This window comes from Aegilops tauschii, chromosome 3 (assembly GCF_002575655.3).
Source record: "Aegilops tauschii subsp. strangulata cultivar AL8/78 chromosome 3, Aet v6.0, whole genome shotgun sequence".
In the NCBI taxonomy this organism is placed as follows: Eukaryota; Viridiplantae; Streptophyta; class Magnoliopsida; order Poales; family Poaceae; genus Aegilops; species Aegilops tauschii.
In genome coordinates, this window is record NC_053037.3 from 618,749,253 (window position 1) to 618,767,614 (window position 18,362).

Consider the following 18,362-nt stretch of genomic DNA (forward strand, 5'->3'; position numbering starts at 1 on the left):
CAGATTCAGATCCGGATGCTTGCCGTACCGGCGGTGGAGGAGCAGGCAGGGCTTGCAAACCAAGAGGAGGAGTGGGGAAGGGGGGGTGGAGATCTGCGTAGTAGCAGCTGTTGTTGTGGAGATCCGCCGGCGGTGGTTCAGCGGCCAGAAGGAGGAAGCACGCAGCCGCAGCCCATCCAATCCCGCCGCCGGCAGCAGTTGCAGGTGGTGTTGTGTGTTTCAGACCGGACCGTCCCGGTCGTGAGTCGTGATTCTAGTCAAAATTGGACAGTCGTACAATTTCTTTTGGGGGATTCTTTCGTGTAGTACATGACACTGTTGATAGTACATTTTTTATTTTTTGTGACGGAGTGTACCACTGTGGTTTTTTAAGAGAAACAACATACTCCATTACTGGGAAATACGCTATGGTTCCTGAAATTTATTTGCTAGTGTAGGTCACTATTCACACTATTTTGACCGAATTTTATTCTTTTTTGAAAAGAAGTCAAAGGATGATTTCATTTTTGTGAAAAAAAATTCCACAAGTATAATAGAAGGTCAAGTTTATTTCAAAAATATTTTTACTTTTTTTACTTTTTGTTGAATTGCTAATTTATTTTTTCATATAGTGTATACACCGAGGAACCAAACGTTCCCGTCCCTCCGTTACTCATATAGTAAACATAGCTTACATGGAACACTCGCGGGAAGAGTTCAGAAACACAGCTGTCCCAACACACATTGTTGAAAGGTCCCCAAAATAACCAACAATGCACAAGGGGAGAAGAGGAAGGAGACACGACAAATCCAGGGCCGGAGAGATGCCATCATGGGCAAGCCGCTTTGAGAGCCAAGAAAACGCCGGCATAATTGAAATTTTGTGGTAGTCGGCCGAGTATCTTCCCATGCTCGCCGGTCCTTGACTCCGCTGTCTCCGTGAGACCACATCAGAGAAAACCGCTGAAACCACGAACCTAGCATTGAGCCAGCCGTCTGCCCACACAGACAGGCGTCGCACGCCGGCCGGAACACCCAAACAGGGTCTCCCACTCCCAGCGTCGTCGCAGGAGCAAACACTGACGCGACAAGGACAGTAGAAGAGAACAAAAATCACCGCTGGTGGCACCACCGTCCCCTCACCGCCACCAGCCAGGAAGACACAGCTCGCCGCCATGCATGCCGGCCGAGCAAACCCTAACCTCGCCACCCAAAAAGGATGGCAGGAATCTACTTCCTCAAGACCGCCACCAACGCTGCCGACGCAACCATGGACACGAAAGGGACGGATCCGAGTAGAAACAACTACCACGGGATGACGCCGCCACCTCTAGCACGACCACCCCGGCACACTCCTCCCACACCCTATGTACCCGAAGATCTCGGGTTCCCAGCCCATCCTACTGCCGTAGCGGCTGGCGGAGGAGATGGGAATCGTAGGAACGACGACACACAGAGTGGAAATGAGATCGCCTCTTGGCCACGCTAGTATCAGGTGTTCGCAGTGTAGCACTATTAATAGTACTATTTCTTTCAACAAGTTTCCATGGGTGTTTTTTAAGGCTTTTGTTGTTACTCGTTAGGATGTAATAATGAATAAACTGACATTTTATTGTTTATTGTATGGACTAGTTTACTTGTCCCCAACCAAATATTTGGCATTCCAGAATACAAATTCCCCATAGAACCCCGCCGGTTCCGTAATTTGGACGAGCGCACGGCTAGTAATTAAAGTGATCATCGATTAGTCGCCGATGATTGGGTGCAGAGAGTTAGGGAGAGAGAAGAGAAAGCATATGGCGCGACGGAGCTTAAGAGAGGAGAGATCGAGCAAGTGACATTCGGTGGGCCAAAATATCCACTACTATGGAAATGCCTAGCAATGTGGGCTAGACTTTCGGGGGCACCCACCATTGACCTCCCGCCATTGCTATCACCACATCAGTGACGGGAGCCAACCCATCACTTATTATATACTTACATGTGGCAGACATCCGCTTGTACTCGAGACAGTTATCTTATGACAGCCAAAAAAACCACTGCCATGTCAGCGTTTTTTGGTGCAGTTACAACATTTTTCAGTTTAGCTATAATATCAGTACCCTAAAGTCATAAATAGCACACTTCACATACACGCTTTAGTTCAGCCACTCTATAATGTTTAATACTTATACAAAATAACATAATAAGTGCATACAACACATACATGTTCAATAAAGTGCTAGCTAGTACCATACAGGTACTTATACGACATTCGGTTCACCGCTGAAACATACATAGTATGGTGACTGTGGGACATCGTACCACATTTAGATTGTGTTGCCGCCCTGGGCCTCCTCGAATTCATGAAGAAATAGTATTAACTCCTTCCTAGCTTGCGTCCCTAATTCTGTGGCAATCTGAATCCAACCTGGACCACTGAAATATGTTCTCCCTGCCTCATTGGTGACACTAAGGGTTAAGGGTATGCCATTTTTTAACAGTATCATGTCAAATTGAACTGTGCCCTCCACATCGATGGGCAGGTTGGCCACTCGCATGAACTTGGCCCTTCCCCAACAAGGGATATGCTGAGCATGATAAAAAAAACAGAAGTTAGACAATTGTGGGTGCAACTTTATATACATTACGAAACAATAAGCTATATCACTAATTGAATGAAAACATACCGCCCACTCCATAAAGTCGTCCTGAAGATCTACACAGAGTTCATTGCAAGTGAGGTGAACCTTGTGACATGCACCTAGTCTCGTGCAACCACGCCAGTGGCATGGTTGGTTCATTGCCTATGTTCATGTTATGGAATAGTTCAATAAGTTAAATTATGCAATAAGCAGTCAAACTTATGGATGGACAAAATTCTGGGCATGAGTTGTGCTAAAAATGAAAACATTGAGTGTCAGAAATGTTGTGAAAATATATGGAAATTAATCAACTTTCCTGATATTTTTGACACCCTTTTGAAGCCCTGTATGGTTTAAGCACTCGATATAAATATGTATGTGAATACTCAATACGGATGAGAGATAAATATAATAAAAGGCTATCAACTATGTAAATATATTAAACATCAACTAATATTAAAGAGTATGGATGGACGAAAAAATTGGGCATGACTTGTGATAAAAAAAATGTAAACATCGAGTGTCAGAAATTTTGCAAAATGGAAATTAATCAACGTTTGCCATAATTTCGACACCCTTTTGAAACCCTGCATAGTTTGAGTGCTCCAAGTAAATATGCATGTGAGACTCCGTATGGATAAGAGACGACTTGAATAAAAGGATACAAAATATTTACATATACGAAACATCAACCAATATTAAAGAGTATGGATCGGATTGGCAAAAAAATGTGGCATGAGTTGTGCTAAAAAAGTAAACATTGAGTGTCAAAAATTTTGCGAAACAGAAAATAATTTTGACACTCTTTTGAAGCCCTGCGTAGTTTGAGCACTCCAAATAAATATGATATGTGCTTTTGGGCCTATGGACAGCACCTGTAATCTAAATATTTCATAGATTTGATGTTAAAAAGGAAAGTACATATGTTTAGAAGCTTATGTATAACAGATGTAATTATGGAACGTATGAATTATGAAGATTGTTGCCATACACGGTTAAAATTAGTATAGGCACAATAGTCCAATTAATCCTCCAAAAATTAACCATCACACGAACAAGGGCGTAAGATGTTAAGAATTAGTTAACCTTTCTCTCATAAATCATATATGACGAAAGTCGATTTGAAGTAAGGTCCTAAGGAGGACATCACAAGTTTGTTCCTCTCTGAATGATTCAGTTTGTTAGTTTTATGAAACAGAGTTTACTTTGAAGAGGATACAACGTCATATTATTTTTTGCAAGTCAAGGACATGCAAAAGATAGATGTTTAGGGTGGTATTTACCATAATAGAACCATTTTATCATACATCTAGGTAGAAAATATGAATGTCATGTAGCGTCCTTGCTTGTTTCATTAGGTGTACACAGTCAACTACAAGTTGATGACTAGATCTGTTGACTATGATACTAAGTGCTGGACAAGGATAGGTCATGGAGAGTAGGAGGATTCAAAGCGGTAGAAAGTGAAGAATGCCAAGGTATTAGATATACAGTTGTGGTGTTCGTTGCACATGTCAACAATGTAAATGGAAAATGCATATGGAGGAGAGCAGTGATATAGGTGTTGGTTGTGAAAAGGTCTATCCAACAGAATGGTCATGATACATCATGATCTCAGATATGCAGTCAATATGAGTGATGTTGCTAAGTGTGAGTTCCTTTTGTGTGTGGCACATAATAAGAGAGATCTTTTTTACTTTCAGTTAGATCAGTAGTTAGTGTGTGACGGCGTTGAGCGGAAGTCTAGGAAGTTGAAAGAAAAAACAAAAGCGCAGTAAAAATTATTTTGCTAGAACATTGACTATGACGTAGAAGACACTACAGCACAACACTAGATCCCTGACAGATGGGTTGGAAGGGAAAATAGCGCGTTGGCAAATAGTCGATCAGGAAAGACTATTATTGACTGATCCCGTCTGTTTGGGAAAGTCCAGATGGGAAAACCCTTTCCAGGTCGACATACCTTTACCAACTGACTATTTGACAGCTATTGGAAAACACTCTTGGTCAACAATCAATTCTTTCCCGACCAACATTTTATGTCGACAGGCTATCCGACGGTATTTTCTTGCCGACCAACTTTCTGTGAGCATTCCCGAGCCTTTCCCGATCAACTGCCTGAAGGTGTTTCTTTTGCTGACTGAATTGCCGCTAACACTTCCCTGAGCCTTTCCCGACCAATTGTCTGACTTGTCATCTAGATAAGACAAAATAGTTGTAGGTTGAGTCATGTGGAGTCTTGGAGTAGCAACGAACTCATAATAAGACCTTAGTTTCAATATAATGTGGTTCGACGCACGGTCAACTTCAAGATGATGGTAAATATTCATCAAGTGATCTTGTTTAGTTCTACGGCTGTAATACTGTACTATTCTTGGTTGAGACTATCTTGACTAGAAACTCTTTTTTGTTGATGAGACATGTACAATGTTGAGGAAATCATTAACTAGTACATGCTCGCTTGGCTTGGGAGTAGCGATTAATTGGTGAATCGGCATATTAACTGGATTAATCGGTCGACCATTAATCAGTGGAATTCTGAACTGAATAGGCAAAAAAATTGTATGGAGACAATAGAACTTCAATGCTATAAAAAATCTACATTGCAAATATGAAGCAAATGGCACGGTTTTCTTTTCTCAATAGATCACGATCATGTATAAAACAAAAATCATCAACAAACATCCATGTGGGCATCGAAAATCATCAACAAACATCTATACAGCAACATTTTTTGCTGATCTCCGCCTGGGCTGCAACTCTGAGAGATGTCGGCCATGTGACAGCGACACGCGGAGGGAAGGTGGCAGCAGCCGCATGGGGCATCTGAAACGTGTCGGTTGTGGGAGGTGGCAGGTCACAAAGGAAGAGGGGAAGTAGCACGCAGAGGGAGGAGAGGAAGCGGCGACACACAAGGGGGACGAGAAGCAACGGCACACCAATGAGGACCTGGCCACGCCATCAAGGTAGGGAGTTGGTGAGAGGAGTGGGAGAGGCGGGACGAAGGCCAAACCCTAGCTATTAAGGAATGGGAGGGGTTACGGGCCAAATAATCGGGCTTTATTGTTTGCTCACCAGATAACTGGGCAGCAACGATTAATTGGCCTGTAACTGATTAATCGGTCTAACAGGCCATTTAATCGGCTTGGCAAGTTAACACAATGAATGGGTAGGATTTGAGTCGGCCACCCTACGAGTAGTGATTAGCTGGCCCATTAACTGATTAATCAGATGAATTCTTGAATAGTGGTGCTCATTATTTGGGTCATGCATTGTGCATCACAACTTCATGCTTTCCTTTCTGTGGAATCTAGGGATGGCACCCCGCACGTTCCCGCTGGAATTTGGTGGAATTATTTCATTGAGATTTGGTTTTATGCAAACATTATTGTTGAGACTAACAAAATAAAAACTAAAACTAACATATCAGTTATAGCATTGGATTGCAGTTATAGCATTGGATTATAGTATAGTTGTAGAATATTTATTGAATATGTGTAGGGCATCCTCCAAAACAACCGTGTTGTGGGAGTGGTCAAGGAGATACTTAAGGAGGGTACACTACTAGAATCAGAGAATTTTGCCATGAGCCTGTTCTTTGTCGTCGGCTAGCCGATGACAAAGAAGGCCTTTCCCGTCCGCTGACCAAAAACAGACGGCAAAGAGATGGGTGGGGTCCAGTGGAGACCAGCTATTGTAACGCCCCCCCCTTTGCCGTCCGCTAGCTGCCGGCAAAGACTCTTTGCCATCAGCTAACGGATGGCAAACAAGCGCCTAGCTAACGGCCCTAACGTCCCCTCCCCCTCCTCTCTCCATCTCCCACTCCCTCCTCTCTCCCCCCGACTGCACCCGGCCACTGCCCCGACCCCACGCCGCCCCGGCCCGCCGCCCGCCGCCACCGACGACCCACCGCTAAGCCCCCCCCCCCACCAGCCGCATGCTGCTCCCCCCCCCCATGCCCCGCCGCTCCTGCACGCCGCCCGGCGCCCCATCTGCATAAAATTCAACATAGATCTAATTATCAAATTGCATTTTCATTCAACATAGATATATTTTACATATACTAATTTTACCTATAGTCGTCGTCGTCGCTAGCGAGCAGGTCGATCACGATGGCGCCTTCGCCGTCACCACCGTCGTCGTTGTTGCTGTCTGCGACGACGTTGTCCCAGTCAACGGGGTCGTCCTCCTCCGCCGGCGCCGCCTCCTCCTCCTCCTCCGCCGGCCCCATCGCGACCTCCTCTGCCGCCATGGACCCGGCGGCGTCGATTGCGACCGCTACCTCGGCGGCTTCCCTCGTAGCCGCCACCGCTGTCGCAGCCGCCTCTGATGCCCGTAGGGCGACGTGCAACCCCGGACTGTCGTCCGGATCACCGTCCTCATGGAGGACCACTTGTTCTGGTGGCAGCTCGATGGCAGGGTGGACGGCTGGTGCGCGTGCGGGCGCCGGCGCCGGCGGGGGGGGGGGGGGGGGGTTAGTTGGCGGCGGTCAGATCTGTGACGGTGCTCCCGCGGGGCCGGGCTGGCCGGTGGCGGTCAGATCCGCGACAGCGGCCGCTCGGGCGAGTGAGTGACGTCGGCCGCTGCTAGCTGGAAGGCGGCGATCATGTCGTCGTACACCTTTCCGCGCCAGAAGTCGCGCCGGCCTTGAATGTTGTGGCCGCCGCCGATGTGGGTCTGGAGCTCCTCCACCGTCGCCCCACGGCCGAGCGTTGGATAGCCGTCCACGTTGATCTTCCACTGCCGGGGAAGACGGCAGCCCAGCGACACGAGGAGGCCGTGCCGGCACAGCTCCACTGTCTCAGGATTGCCGAGGCTGGACGGCCAGGCACTCGGGCGGTTGTCGTCGCCGCCGGCACTGCTGCTCCCGGGGTGGTAGGCCATCGCTGGCGCTGGGCTGGATTTTTCTTCGGAGGCGGGTGTGAGGTTGGGTGTGAGGGCCGGCGGCGGGGCGGGTTATTATAGCCGTCCGGGCAAGGGGAGGTGGGCGGCCGGGCCGGCAGCCGGCATTACTGCTCATTAATGTCGTTGCCTCGGGACGGGACGGGATAACGGGATGGGCGGCGAGGGTGGAAGGCGAGGCGGCCGTCGACGGGACAGGGCGTCGGGGTGGCAGAGGACACACTTTCCCACGACGCGCTTTCCCCAGGGTGACGTGCGGCGGTTTGACCGACCGTCACGCCGGGTATGTGGGTGACGTGTACGTGGTGACTTGTCGAAGCACGTTTGGCCGTCCGCTGGCTGACGGCAAAGCCTGCCGTTAGCGACCTAACGTGGCTAACGTCAGTTCTTTGTCGTCTACCTTCTTTGCCGTCCGTCACCGACGGCAAAGGGTCATTGCCGTCCGCTGTCACAAAATAGACGGCAAAGAAACTCTTTGCCAGTGTTTACAGTGCCGGACACGTTTGCCGTCCGCGGCTGTCTGTAAAGAGTTTTGCCATCAGCTTTGTGTTCCTTTGCCATCTGCCATGGCAGACGGCAAAATAGCTGATTCCTGTAGTGGTATCCTCAACCTCGGGGTCATTCTTGAAGTCAGCGTGCTCCAACGTGTCCCGATGATCCCACTCCTCCCCTCCTCCTTGATGAGGTCAGTCTCATCCTACGTGGCCTCTGCATTCTATCTGTCATGCCTCCTCCTCTATGATCAGTGGCATCTAATCTAACGTTAGGCAAAGCAGCATGGTGAGGACCAGAAGTGGTGTACCCAGTGAAGGAAGGGGAGATGCAGATATGGTAAGTGGGTCTATGGATAGGGATGGGGAGGCGTTGGCCTCTTTATAGCCATAGGCAACGGATAGCGGGAAATGGCACGTGTGTCCAAATGGGCACGAGCCATTGGATATGTGTCAATGGTCATTAATTGGCTCTTTTCCTGGTGAGAGAAGTGGCTGTAGAATTGGTATGGGCTGTTGGGAATCGTCCTGAGGATCGATCACATCAAATTACGATGAACACGCGCGCACAGAAAATGTGTGGAAGCGTGTTTGTCACGTATCCTATGCTAACGAAGAGCAACTACTCAATTTGGGAAATCAAGATGAAGTCGTTGATGTGCACACAAGGAGTTTGGGATGCGGTGAAGCCGGCCGTTATCCTCATGGTGGACGACATGATGGATCAGATGGCGTTGACGGTTATCTATCAAAGTATCCCAGATGATGTGTTTGCCTTCATCGCTGAGAAGGAGACGTCACATGAGGCTTTGGAAGCGATAAAGACGAATGGTCTTGGAGATGATGACATCAAGCAGGCAAGATTACAAACCCTCAAATCAGAGTTTGATAGGCTCAAGATGAAAGACACTGAATCAATCGATGACTTCACTCTCAGGATGACAACCATCGCCAATGAGATAAGAGGACTTGGATAAAAGTTTGATGAGACTAATGCTGTCAAGAAAATTCTTCGAACGGTTCCATCAAAGTTTCTTGAGATAGCATCTGTCATAGAACGGTTTGGTGATAGCATTTTCATACATGATGAGACTATATTAGTATTCCCTCCATCCCAAAATAAGTGACTCGGCTTTGTACTAACTTTCCTTATTTTAGGTGGTAAACTAGACGGTTTGTGAAATCCTAGGGGGTTATGTGGACTTCTTTCCTTATCTTAGGACGGAGGGAGTAGTAAATAGATAGAGGTGGGTCGGTGTGGTTCTAATAGAAGCGGCACTTGCATTAGACAGGAGCGCCTCGTAGACGCGGCCATGGTCCCAAGCATTGCAGAATTAGATGAGAGGGCCTCCATTCCATGACAGTCAGCCCCTGTCGTCGACGTCGGGATGGCTTGGCCAGCAGGGGTGGTTCCGTGCGCTCCTCTCCCTGTCCATCTCCCATGTTTTCACCATCGCCTCATCGTAGTCGGCCTAGCAGTTGTGCTCTCTCCTCCGGCGTCCATGACCAACATGTAGTGGTTTCCCGAAAAACTATGTCACCAGCAGCGGGCCCCACATAGGTGGTGTGGTGGGCATACCAAGCCTTCATAGCAGCAAGGAATCATTAGGGAAGCTGGCCGTGGCCAGGAATTACCGCGGCGTAGTGCATCCTCCAAAACAGCTGTGTTGTGGGAGTGGTCAAGGACATACTTAATAAGGAGGGTTCAAGATGGCAACGGGGACGAAACCCACCGGATTTTGGCTTCCCAAACCCATCCCCACAAAATATTCGGAAGCCCATCACCGTCCCCGTCACCGTATGCAGGGCTAGCTTTTTGCCCGTCCCCTAAACCCATCAGGTTTTCTAAACCCATAGGGAAATCGGCATATTTAAGAAAACATAAGGACTAGAGTTCTACCGCTTAGAACTAGAACTCTATCAGTTGTGCTAAATGTTGATTCTGAGGTAACCATGCTGACCGGAGTTGGAAAAATATCACATGCTAGCAGCCTCGAAGTTGGATAGCGTGTTCCACCAACTTTCCACCAATCTAACACACTGAATTTATCTTTGGACAATGGAACTAGCTCGTCTTCCAACTAATGGTCTAGCTCAGATTTCATCCTAAAAGATGTTGGCCATTTTTGAGCAGCACGTTCATTGAAGAGTGACATAAGGAATGGAGCTTGCAAAGAGGAGTATGAGCAAGATGGTTGTCCATGATCATCATCACTCTCAAGATTGTACTCCTCGAATACGCTTATTGTAGTATTTTGACGGGGATGGCGGGTTTCGGGTTCGGGTATTGTTGAAACGGGTTTGAACCCATGAAACGTGTCAGGTTTTACACTTTACCCAACAGCAGCCCAGCGGTGCTAAAAAGATGCCCATCCCCGTCCCTTAATAGGGTAAAAACCCACGGGGACACATGTTTCAGGGCCCCATTGCCATCTTGAAGTCAGCGTGCTCCAACGTGTCCTCAACCTGGGGGTCATTCTTGAAGTCGGCGTGCTCTAACGTGTCCTGATGATCCCACTCCTCCTCCCCTCCTACTTGATGAGGTCAGTCTCCTCCTGCGTGGGCTCCTCGTTCAATCTGTCATGCCTCCTCCTCTATGATCAGTGGAATCTAATCTAACCTTAGGCAAAGCGGCATGGTGAAGACGAGAAGGGGTGTACCCAGAGAAGGAAGGGGAGATGCAGAGATGGTAAGTGGATCTATGGATAGGGATGTGGAGGTGTTGCCCTCTTTACAGCCATAGGCAACGGATGGTGGGAAATGGCACGTGCGGCCAAATGGGCACGAGCCGTTGGATATGTGGCAATGGTCGTTAATTGGCTCTTTTCCCGGTGAGAGAAGCGGCTGCGGAATTGGTATGGGTGTCTCGTCATTGGCAAGGCGAAAGGACAAAGGAAGAGAGCGTGCGGGATGATGAGGAGAGAGAGGTGAAACTTCCCTCCCACATAGGCGGTTGGGCTCAGAGTGCTCCAAACCAGTGCCAGCCAACCTCCAAATATGGAGACTAATACCCCGATTGGAGGGCACTGAAAAAAATTGGCGATTGATATCAACATGGGGACTGTGTTATTGTCTTTATGAACTATTTTTATCAGAAAAGTAATTATTATGGCGATCAGACACTTCTGACAACTCTGCTAGTGTTGCTCTAAGATATGTCAATATAGCTCGTGTACATAAAAACTAACTGTTATTGAGAGAAGCATTGTTTACAGATGGCTACAACAATCAAGTTCTAATTGTATGGATTAACACATCTTCCAGTTTAGGAATGATATTGAGTTTAACTAATGTCAATTAACACCGACTTTGCAGGGTTCGGCTCCTCTGCAGTACAGCTATTACTGTACGCGTGCTGTAGCGTCTAGCATCTGCCGTCTATTTTAATCGGATGGCTCCAACAAAGAATCGCTGGGCTCATATAAAAAAGTAAAGAAAACTAGAAGAGACCCACACGGCCACACCATTCCCCACTCTCTCTCTGTCTTATCTCTTTCGTCTAGAGAAGCTCGGCCACTGTTTTCCCCAATCCACAACACTGCTCCGGCCGAGCGAAATCCAGGTACACTGCGCTGCCCCGGCCAAATTCGCTCGCCCCGAACTGCTCTGGCGATGCCCTCCCTCTATATCCCTGCCTCTCTGCGCGCTGCTTCTTATCCATCCCCGTGCGGCCGTGCCCAATGGCTTGTACCGGCAGCTGCAAGGGATGGCCGGAGAGCGCACTGCTGCGGGAGCCGACCGAATATGCCGCTGCTGCACCGCCACATGTCTCTGGCTGCTAGTAGCAGGGAGACGACGAACTACACAAGCAGCAGAGCAACGACGAGATCGACGAGCCTGACGACAACGGCAAGCTAGAGTCTCCCCCGACGAGCTCGACGAGGAATAGGACGACGGCGATGTCTCAGAGCAGCACGGTCGACCTCGGCGCCCTCCTGCCTGGCGTAGCCGCACTAGCAAAACCCAAGGTGAATTACTTACAACTAATTTATTCATTTTTTCATCATTAGTTCGAGAACATGTGCTTGTTTGACCATCTATTAATCTTTCATGGCAATATGGTTAGTCAATAGCCAGTAGAGAGTGCATGCATGTGTGCTGAGTTTAATTACAGTTATGTTGTGACAGTGGTCACTTGCGTCTCTGTCCAATTATTCAGATCACTAGCTGAAGAATTAGTGCTTGTGCTGATGATCAAATAGTGCCACTAGCAGTCCATGTTGTATCTGATTGTACACCGTACATGGAGAGATAAAAACCTATTGTGGTTCATAGTTGTAACCATCTCACTAGAATATTTAAAAGTGATAAGTAATCAACAGATCATTGTTGTAGTAAACCGAAATTAAACTGATTGTTCTGTCTTCGGAAACTAGGAGTGAACTGAGACTAAACTGATTGCAGTGAAATAATGAACACTCAACAGGTTGGCTCCCATGTGTGCTGATTCAGATATTCCTTCTGCATAATCTGTCGATCTAGCAAGACAAAATAACACATATTCATCAACCTATCCCATGATAGTTTTGTAAGTTCCAAAGATCATCGTCTTCACTCTGCAAATTAAGGGATATATAACTGATTATATGAAGTATCATATTGCTTAACAATGAATTTATGAATTTTAGACATGGTAGGTGGAAATACCTTCAGTAAATGAGCATAGTAGCCATATTCTTGCAAACCATTTGCATTTGTTCCAGTCATTTGCTCTATAGGTGCTTGGTATTGTGCTACTGAAATGTCATTCTTTCCTCCCTATGCAAAAATAAAAACAAAACAAAACCAATGTTAGTTGAGTTGTTACTATATTACTCTATTTAATAAGTAGTCCGGTTAGACATGTGCAAGAGATTTACAGAATGATTTTGATTTTTGGGTACCGCTTTAGTTGTCTCCTTCTTCTTTTTATTTGGGTGCTGATTGTCAAGCCATGATTTCTTTCTTCTTGAATTTTTCTTTGGAATTTCCTTTTTCTTTAGGCAAGCATCCTTTAAACAATCGTCTGGTTCTTTAGATATATCTTCAGTTCTGCACGTAGTAGTACGAGCTTTCTCTTCAACTTGCTTCCTAAGATTCTTCAAAGCATCATCTACTAGTTTGATACACTCTTCTGATGTAATTGCCTGTGAAGCTATGCCAAGGAACTCGTGCATGAAAAACTTCAACTGTTGTCTATCTTCTGATCTAGGATCTTCCAAAACAATGTTTCCATGGCTGTTTTGTATAGTGCCGCTTCGCGCTTCTCGAGTCCATCGCTTCAAAATATAGTGGCCTGGAAGGTACTTAATATTCATGACATCAAGTGCTTTCAAAGCATGACTACACAATATACCAACTCTTTCAACTTGCCCACAATCGCAGAAAACTTTTTGCTCTTCATAATCAACTACAACTTTGCACTCTTCTTCATATGTGAATTCTGGGTCAAGACTTGCAATTGCAACAATATATGCATTGTGTTCTATCGATGGCTTGATGTATGCTGAGATGGCTTTCATATTCATTCTGAAAATCTTCAAATATGCGTGGTGTGTAAACCTTGCTCGCTTGTATTACCATAGGAGTCCTCATTCTGACTCTAGGTAATTTTTTCCTAGACTCATATTACTCATTTACCTCGCTATCTCTTTTCTCTTGCACAACCCTCTCTACGTGCTTGAAAAACCGAAGGATGTCAAGATCAGAGTTTAGATGGTCTTTCAAGTCACTATTCAAGCTCTCACTTAATTGTGTGCTTCTCATGCCTATAGTGTAAGCATTCCTCATGTAACATCTTGCCCATTTCTCTTTTACTTTGTAGATGCTGTCCAACCAAGTTTGTGTATCCACATTGCTTCTGATGGCATTGAAAGCTTCTACAAAGGCTTCCTCTTCCTCATACTTGTACATGCAAGCACTGAAATCAGCAAGTACATTTGGTCCCTCCTCGTCTTTTTTCTTATGAGGTAAGTGCCTGATGGCATTTTGCATTATGTGAAAAGTGCATAATCCATCATCTTTGCATCAGCCCAAAAGATATTCGCTATTTGTTCATCGCAATCTAGTTGCATATCATATTCAAATGCAGGATTCTCATTTTTTTTATCTCTAAAGTACTTAAGCATACTTCCAGCTTCACCATACATCAAGTCCCTTTGACGCCTGGTTCGCAAGTGGTTCTTGCGATCACGACATGTGTAGCCAAGGTTCAGTGGACCACCAACTTGTCGACTTGCTAACTCATGGGCTCTTTTAGGTACAATTCCTGAATCATCTGCTGTTTTAATTTCAAATGCTTGCAAGGCCGAAATCTTCCGTTGTGACGGCATCAAGTGGCTTGTCCCAGGTAATTTCAAGACATGGTTGTGTTCAACAACTAACTCATGCACCTCATAATTTTCTGCTTCTCGGTCTATAGTGATCCCATTCGAACATTGCAGCCGGTCCTTGTTTCTGCACGAGGACGCTTTGTATTATTATCCCTTTTGTCTTTTCTTCTGTAGCCTTCATTAGAACAAACATATCTTGCAGAAGTGATTACTCCATCAAGTTTGCTCTTGTTTTCATAATTTACCCTTACATCAAAACTAGTATGACCTCCATAACATGTCCAAAAGTTCCAAGCCTCTTTTGTGGAATTAAACTTCATACCAATCTGAGGCATCCAACTAGGAACCACATTTGTCCTGCACAAATTAAGCATAACTTATTTGTTTCTCTGCTTACACTACAATCATAAGATGACATGGCCTAATAAGAATTGAATAAAATTATTGGTACCTGTTAGAACCTTCGTTGGTGGAGTTAATCATATTCTCCATTACACTTTGTGTTTTTTCTTTTATAATCTATGATAGCAAACTCAGTCCATGAGATCTTTGTTGCTGCCAACATGAATACAATTGAAACATGTGTCATATACTTTGAGATTGACGTCTTTATTTTTGTTGCTACCATGTACTCCCTCCGTTCCAAATTACTCCCGCGACAAGTAATTCGGAACGGAGGGAGTACATCACAGGCACCTGTATATCATCTACAACTCAATATATCTTGTTCTTGTCCTAGCTACAAGGAGGACGATCAGGACAAAAGTAAGATAGAAGGGAAATCATCTACAACAGGCACACACCAACGTACCTTGGTCTTGTTCTCGCTAGAGAGGACGTGTGGGAGGAACAAGGGAGACAAGCAGGAGGAGGCGCCGAGGAAATTGTCAACACGTTCTGATTGGCCACAACGTTAGTTCAGCAGAAGCGAGATCTCTACAACACGTTCAGATCAGCATACCTTGGTCTCATTTTTTCTCCGAGGAGGACCATCAGGAGGAAGACGACGCGTGGGAGGATTTTGGCGCCAAGAAACTATCAGCTCGCTCTATTTGGCGCCAGCGTTTATGTGTTTGGCGGCAATTGTACAACCGTGGGAGATTTTCCTCCGGACTAATAGGGATTTTTGTTCTAATTATTCATAGAATTAAGAGGGGAGAAAGGAGAGCCATCTGATTAAAATAGACGGCAGATGCTAGACGCTACAGCACGTGTACAGTAATAACTGTACTGCAGAGGAACCGAACCCCTTTGCAACATGACACTGGCCTAACAGGATTATAACCCCGTTCAGAAAAAAGGGGGGCAGATTCCGATCATGGGTTGTCATCAAAACTAGATTAAGCACTAAGTATGACAATGATTGCACTGATTTGACTTTTATGAGGATAAACTACAAAACTTAGGAGCAACTTGAAAGGTTCATCATTCGAAAAATAATCCGTTGATGAGGAAACAACCAAATTAGATCTTAATCAGTTCGCTCAAAAGAAAACCTTATTAGTTCATTAGCAGACACGTAAATCTTCGTTTTTTCTTCGCATGATTCTTATACTCATGAGCCTCGTTCCAACAATTTGGAGTAGACTCTCAAGTAGGGAAAAGTAGAATTAGCACTTTTTCTGAAATTCAGGAAACACGAGTTCGGGGAAATTATCATGAAGATTAGGAATAAAGCAGGATGCAGTTGACCAAAGAATAATTAAAGCAACAAACCCATAACCACAAAAGGAAAGCATCAGCATGCTCGTTGAACATCTGAAAAGAACGCACCAGCAATTCTTTAAAAGGCCAACAGCACTATTTTGCGCTTTCAATGTCATCTTCAGCTCGACTATTACCATGTGAAGTCTGCTTTAGTCCAACCTATCCTTATTTTTAAGCCCATGGCTATGTAAATTTGTGTTGCACTCTTTTCTATATTTAAAATCACACCATAGGCTGTGCTGTTTCAATTATGAACAAAAAAAAAACTTTATATTCTATAATCTGAACTGTATTGACTGGGATTTTTTTTTGGGCCATGCTCTACTGATTTTAACTGATAGGCCTAGCAGCCAGGCACATATATTAGTTTTCCACATATGCTGATCAGATAGAATCATAGAATTAACCTGTGGACCAGAAACTAAAAAGGATATTTATGAGAATGAACTTTCGCTTAACTGAAGGAAGAAATCAGTAGAAAGCAATATGTGCTTGTGAACAATTTTTGTTGAATTTCAACCTTTTTTGTCATCAGAATTCATTGTGCTAAGAGGAATAAATGAGGAACGGCCAAATTAAATTGCAGCTAAACAACAACAACAACAACAACAACAACAACAACAACAACAACAACAACAACACCAACAACAACAACAACAACAACAACAACAACAACAACAACAACAACAACAACAACAACAACAACAACAACAACAACAACAACAACAACAACAACAACAACAACAACAACAACAACAACACCAACAACAACAACAACAACAACAACAACAACACCAACAACAACACCAACAACAACAACAACAACAACAACAACAACAACAACAACAACAACAACAACAACAACAACAACAACAACAACAACAACAACAACAACAACAACAACAAAAATCATAGAACAAGAAGAAAAAAAAGGCATATAAACTCTTGTATTTACTCAATGCTCAGAAACTAGTATATCAGATGAATTAATAGTTCCCTCTACCAGGGGCTGCCGATGGTACTGTGGACACCGAATATTGTGTTTCATTCTAGTAATGGAATAGACAGCGGTATGAAGGTTCTTTTGCTCTAAAAACAAATTTACCTTGTTAGAGTACATGACAGTGCTAATATTTTTTTACCGATCCATGCTGTGAGGAGGTGATGCTAAAAATATCCTAGAATATCATGTTGATCCTTGGTAAAGAAAGCACTAGGTCTTGCACCCTTTTTCTGACAGCTAGTCATAGGCTTTATTAGCAGCTAAATCACTAGCCACCACATCGGATGCAAAGTCAGGTGCAGACTTCAGACTCATGCCAATACATGCAGACACTTTGGGTCAGTATCAGTATAGCTAGTGGTGCACCATGCCAAGCAATGTCCAAAGGCATTGGTGAGAAGAGATGCATCTGTTTCGATGATGATCCGTCTGCAGCCCACTTGAGAAGCAAATTCAATAGCCCTGAGACGGACGATTGTCCCTGCATACAAAGGCTATGCATGAGTCATCTCTAGCACAGTATCCACAACCTCAAGAGCTGGCATCTTGCATAATCTTCAGGAGACAAACAATTATTTACTACTAACAACTTCCGCAGTTTTGAAGTCGAAGTAAGTCAATCATCTGAACAGGGAATCAAGAACCATACAAAACCAAGAGTATGCCATGTGGAGCACACATGTAAACCTATTCGGCTTCTGAACAAGTGGTGCACCCTCAAAAGGGAAGTGAAGCTTCCAAACAAGATAAATGAAACTATACCTTTGCTTGCATTTTCCCAACTTACAGGCTGAAAATTGCAAGCATATTGTAGTACATACAAAGAAAGTAAACTAAAAGGTAGAATCCACACTGCTCTGTTTCAAGAGCGGCCATAATCCGTAAACTGAGGAATTGCACATTAAAAAACTTTGTACTGAAAAGAGTTCCAAAATATTAAGCACAGATGTAAAAGAAACTAAGCTCAGTCTAAACTTCTGAAACCGCATGATCTGATGTCCAGTTACATCAGTAATTGTGATAACCTTGCTTTGCAAAAAAAACATAGTTCAGTTTAACGTAACAAAGTTAATTGACAATCACCCCTAACCTGGCCATAAAAATCACCTAGACAAGAAATTTACAAACTGCCCTAATAACAAATCTCTACTAACAACATAAACTTTATGGTGCGTTTGTGATGAGAACTAGGTTACACATCTTCTCAACGTCCAATTAGAAGAAGGCTGGAAGGAGTCACTTACCGGAAAATTCATTTGTTTACAAATGTAGTACAAAACTACGTAGAGCGCAAAAGGAGGTTTGTCTATCAACTAAACATTTCCAAAAACAACCTTTCTGCCTT

General features: G+C 44.8%; 1 long non-coding RNA gene across 3 annotated transcripts; it reads left to right on the forward strand.

Moving 5' to 3' along the window:
* The first annotated feature begins 11,468 nt into the window (after positions 1-11,468).
* LOC109758091 (uncharacterized) lies at positions 11,469-15,690 on the forward strand. Of its 3 annotated transcripts, none has more exons than XR_002231742.4 (4): positions 11,469-11,964; positions 13,800-13,944; positions 14,235-14,324; positions 15,047-15,690. It is a non-coding gene; the product is annotated as an uncharacterized lncRNA (long non-coding RNA). The 3 variants fall into 3 exon arrangements; XR_012205801.1 differs by having other exon boundaries at positions 11,511-11,964; positions 14,112-14,324; XR_012205800.1 differs by lacking the exon at positions 11,469-11,964 and having other exon boundaries at positions 12,106-13,944.
* The last annotated feature ends 2,672 nt before the right edge of the window (positions 15,691-18,362 follow it).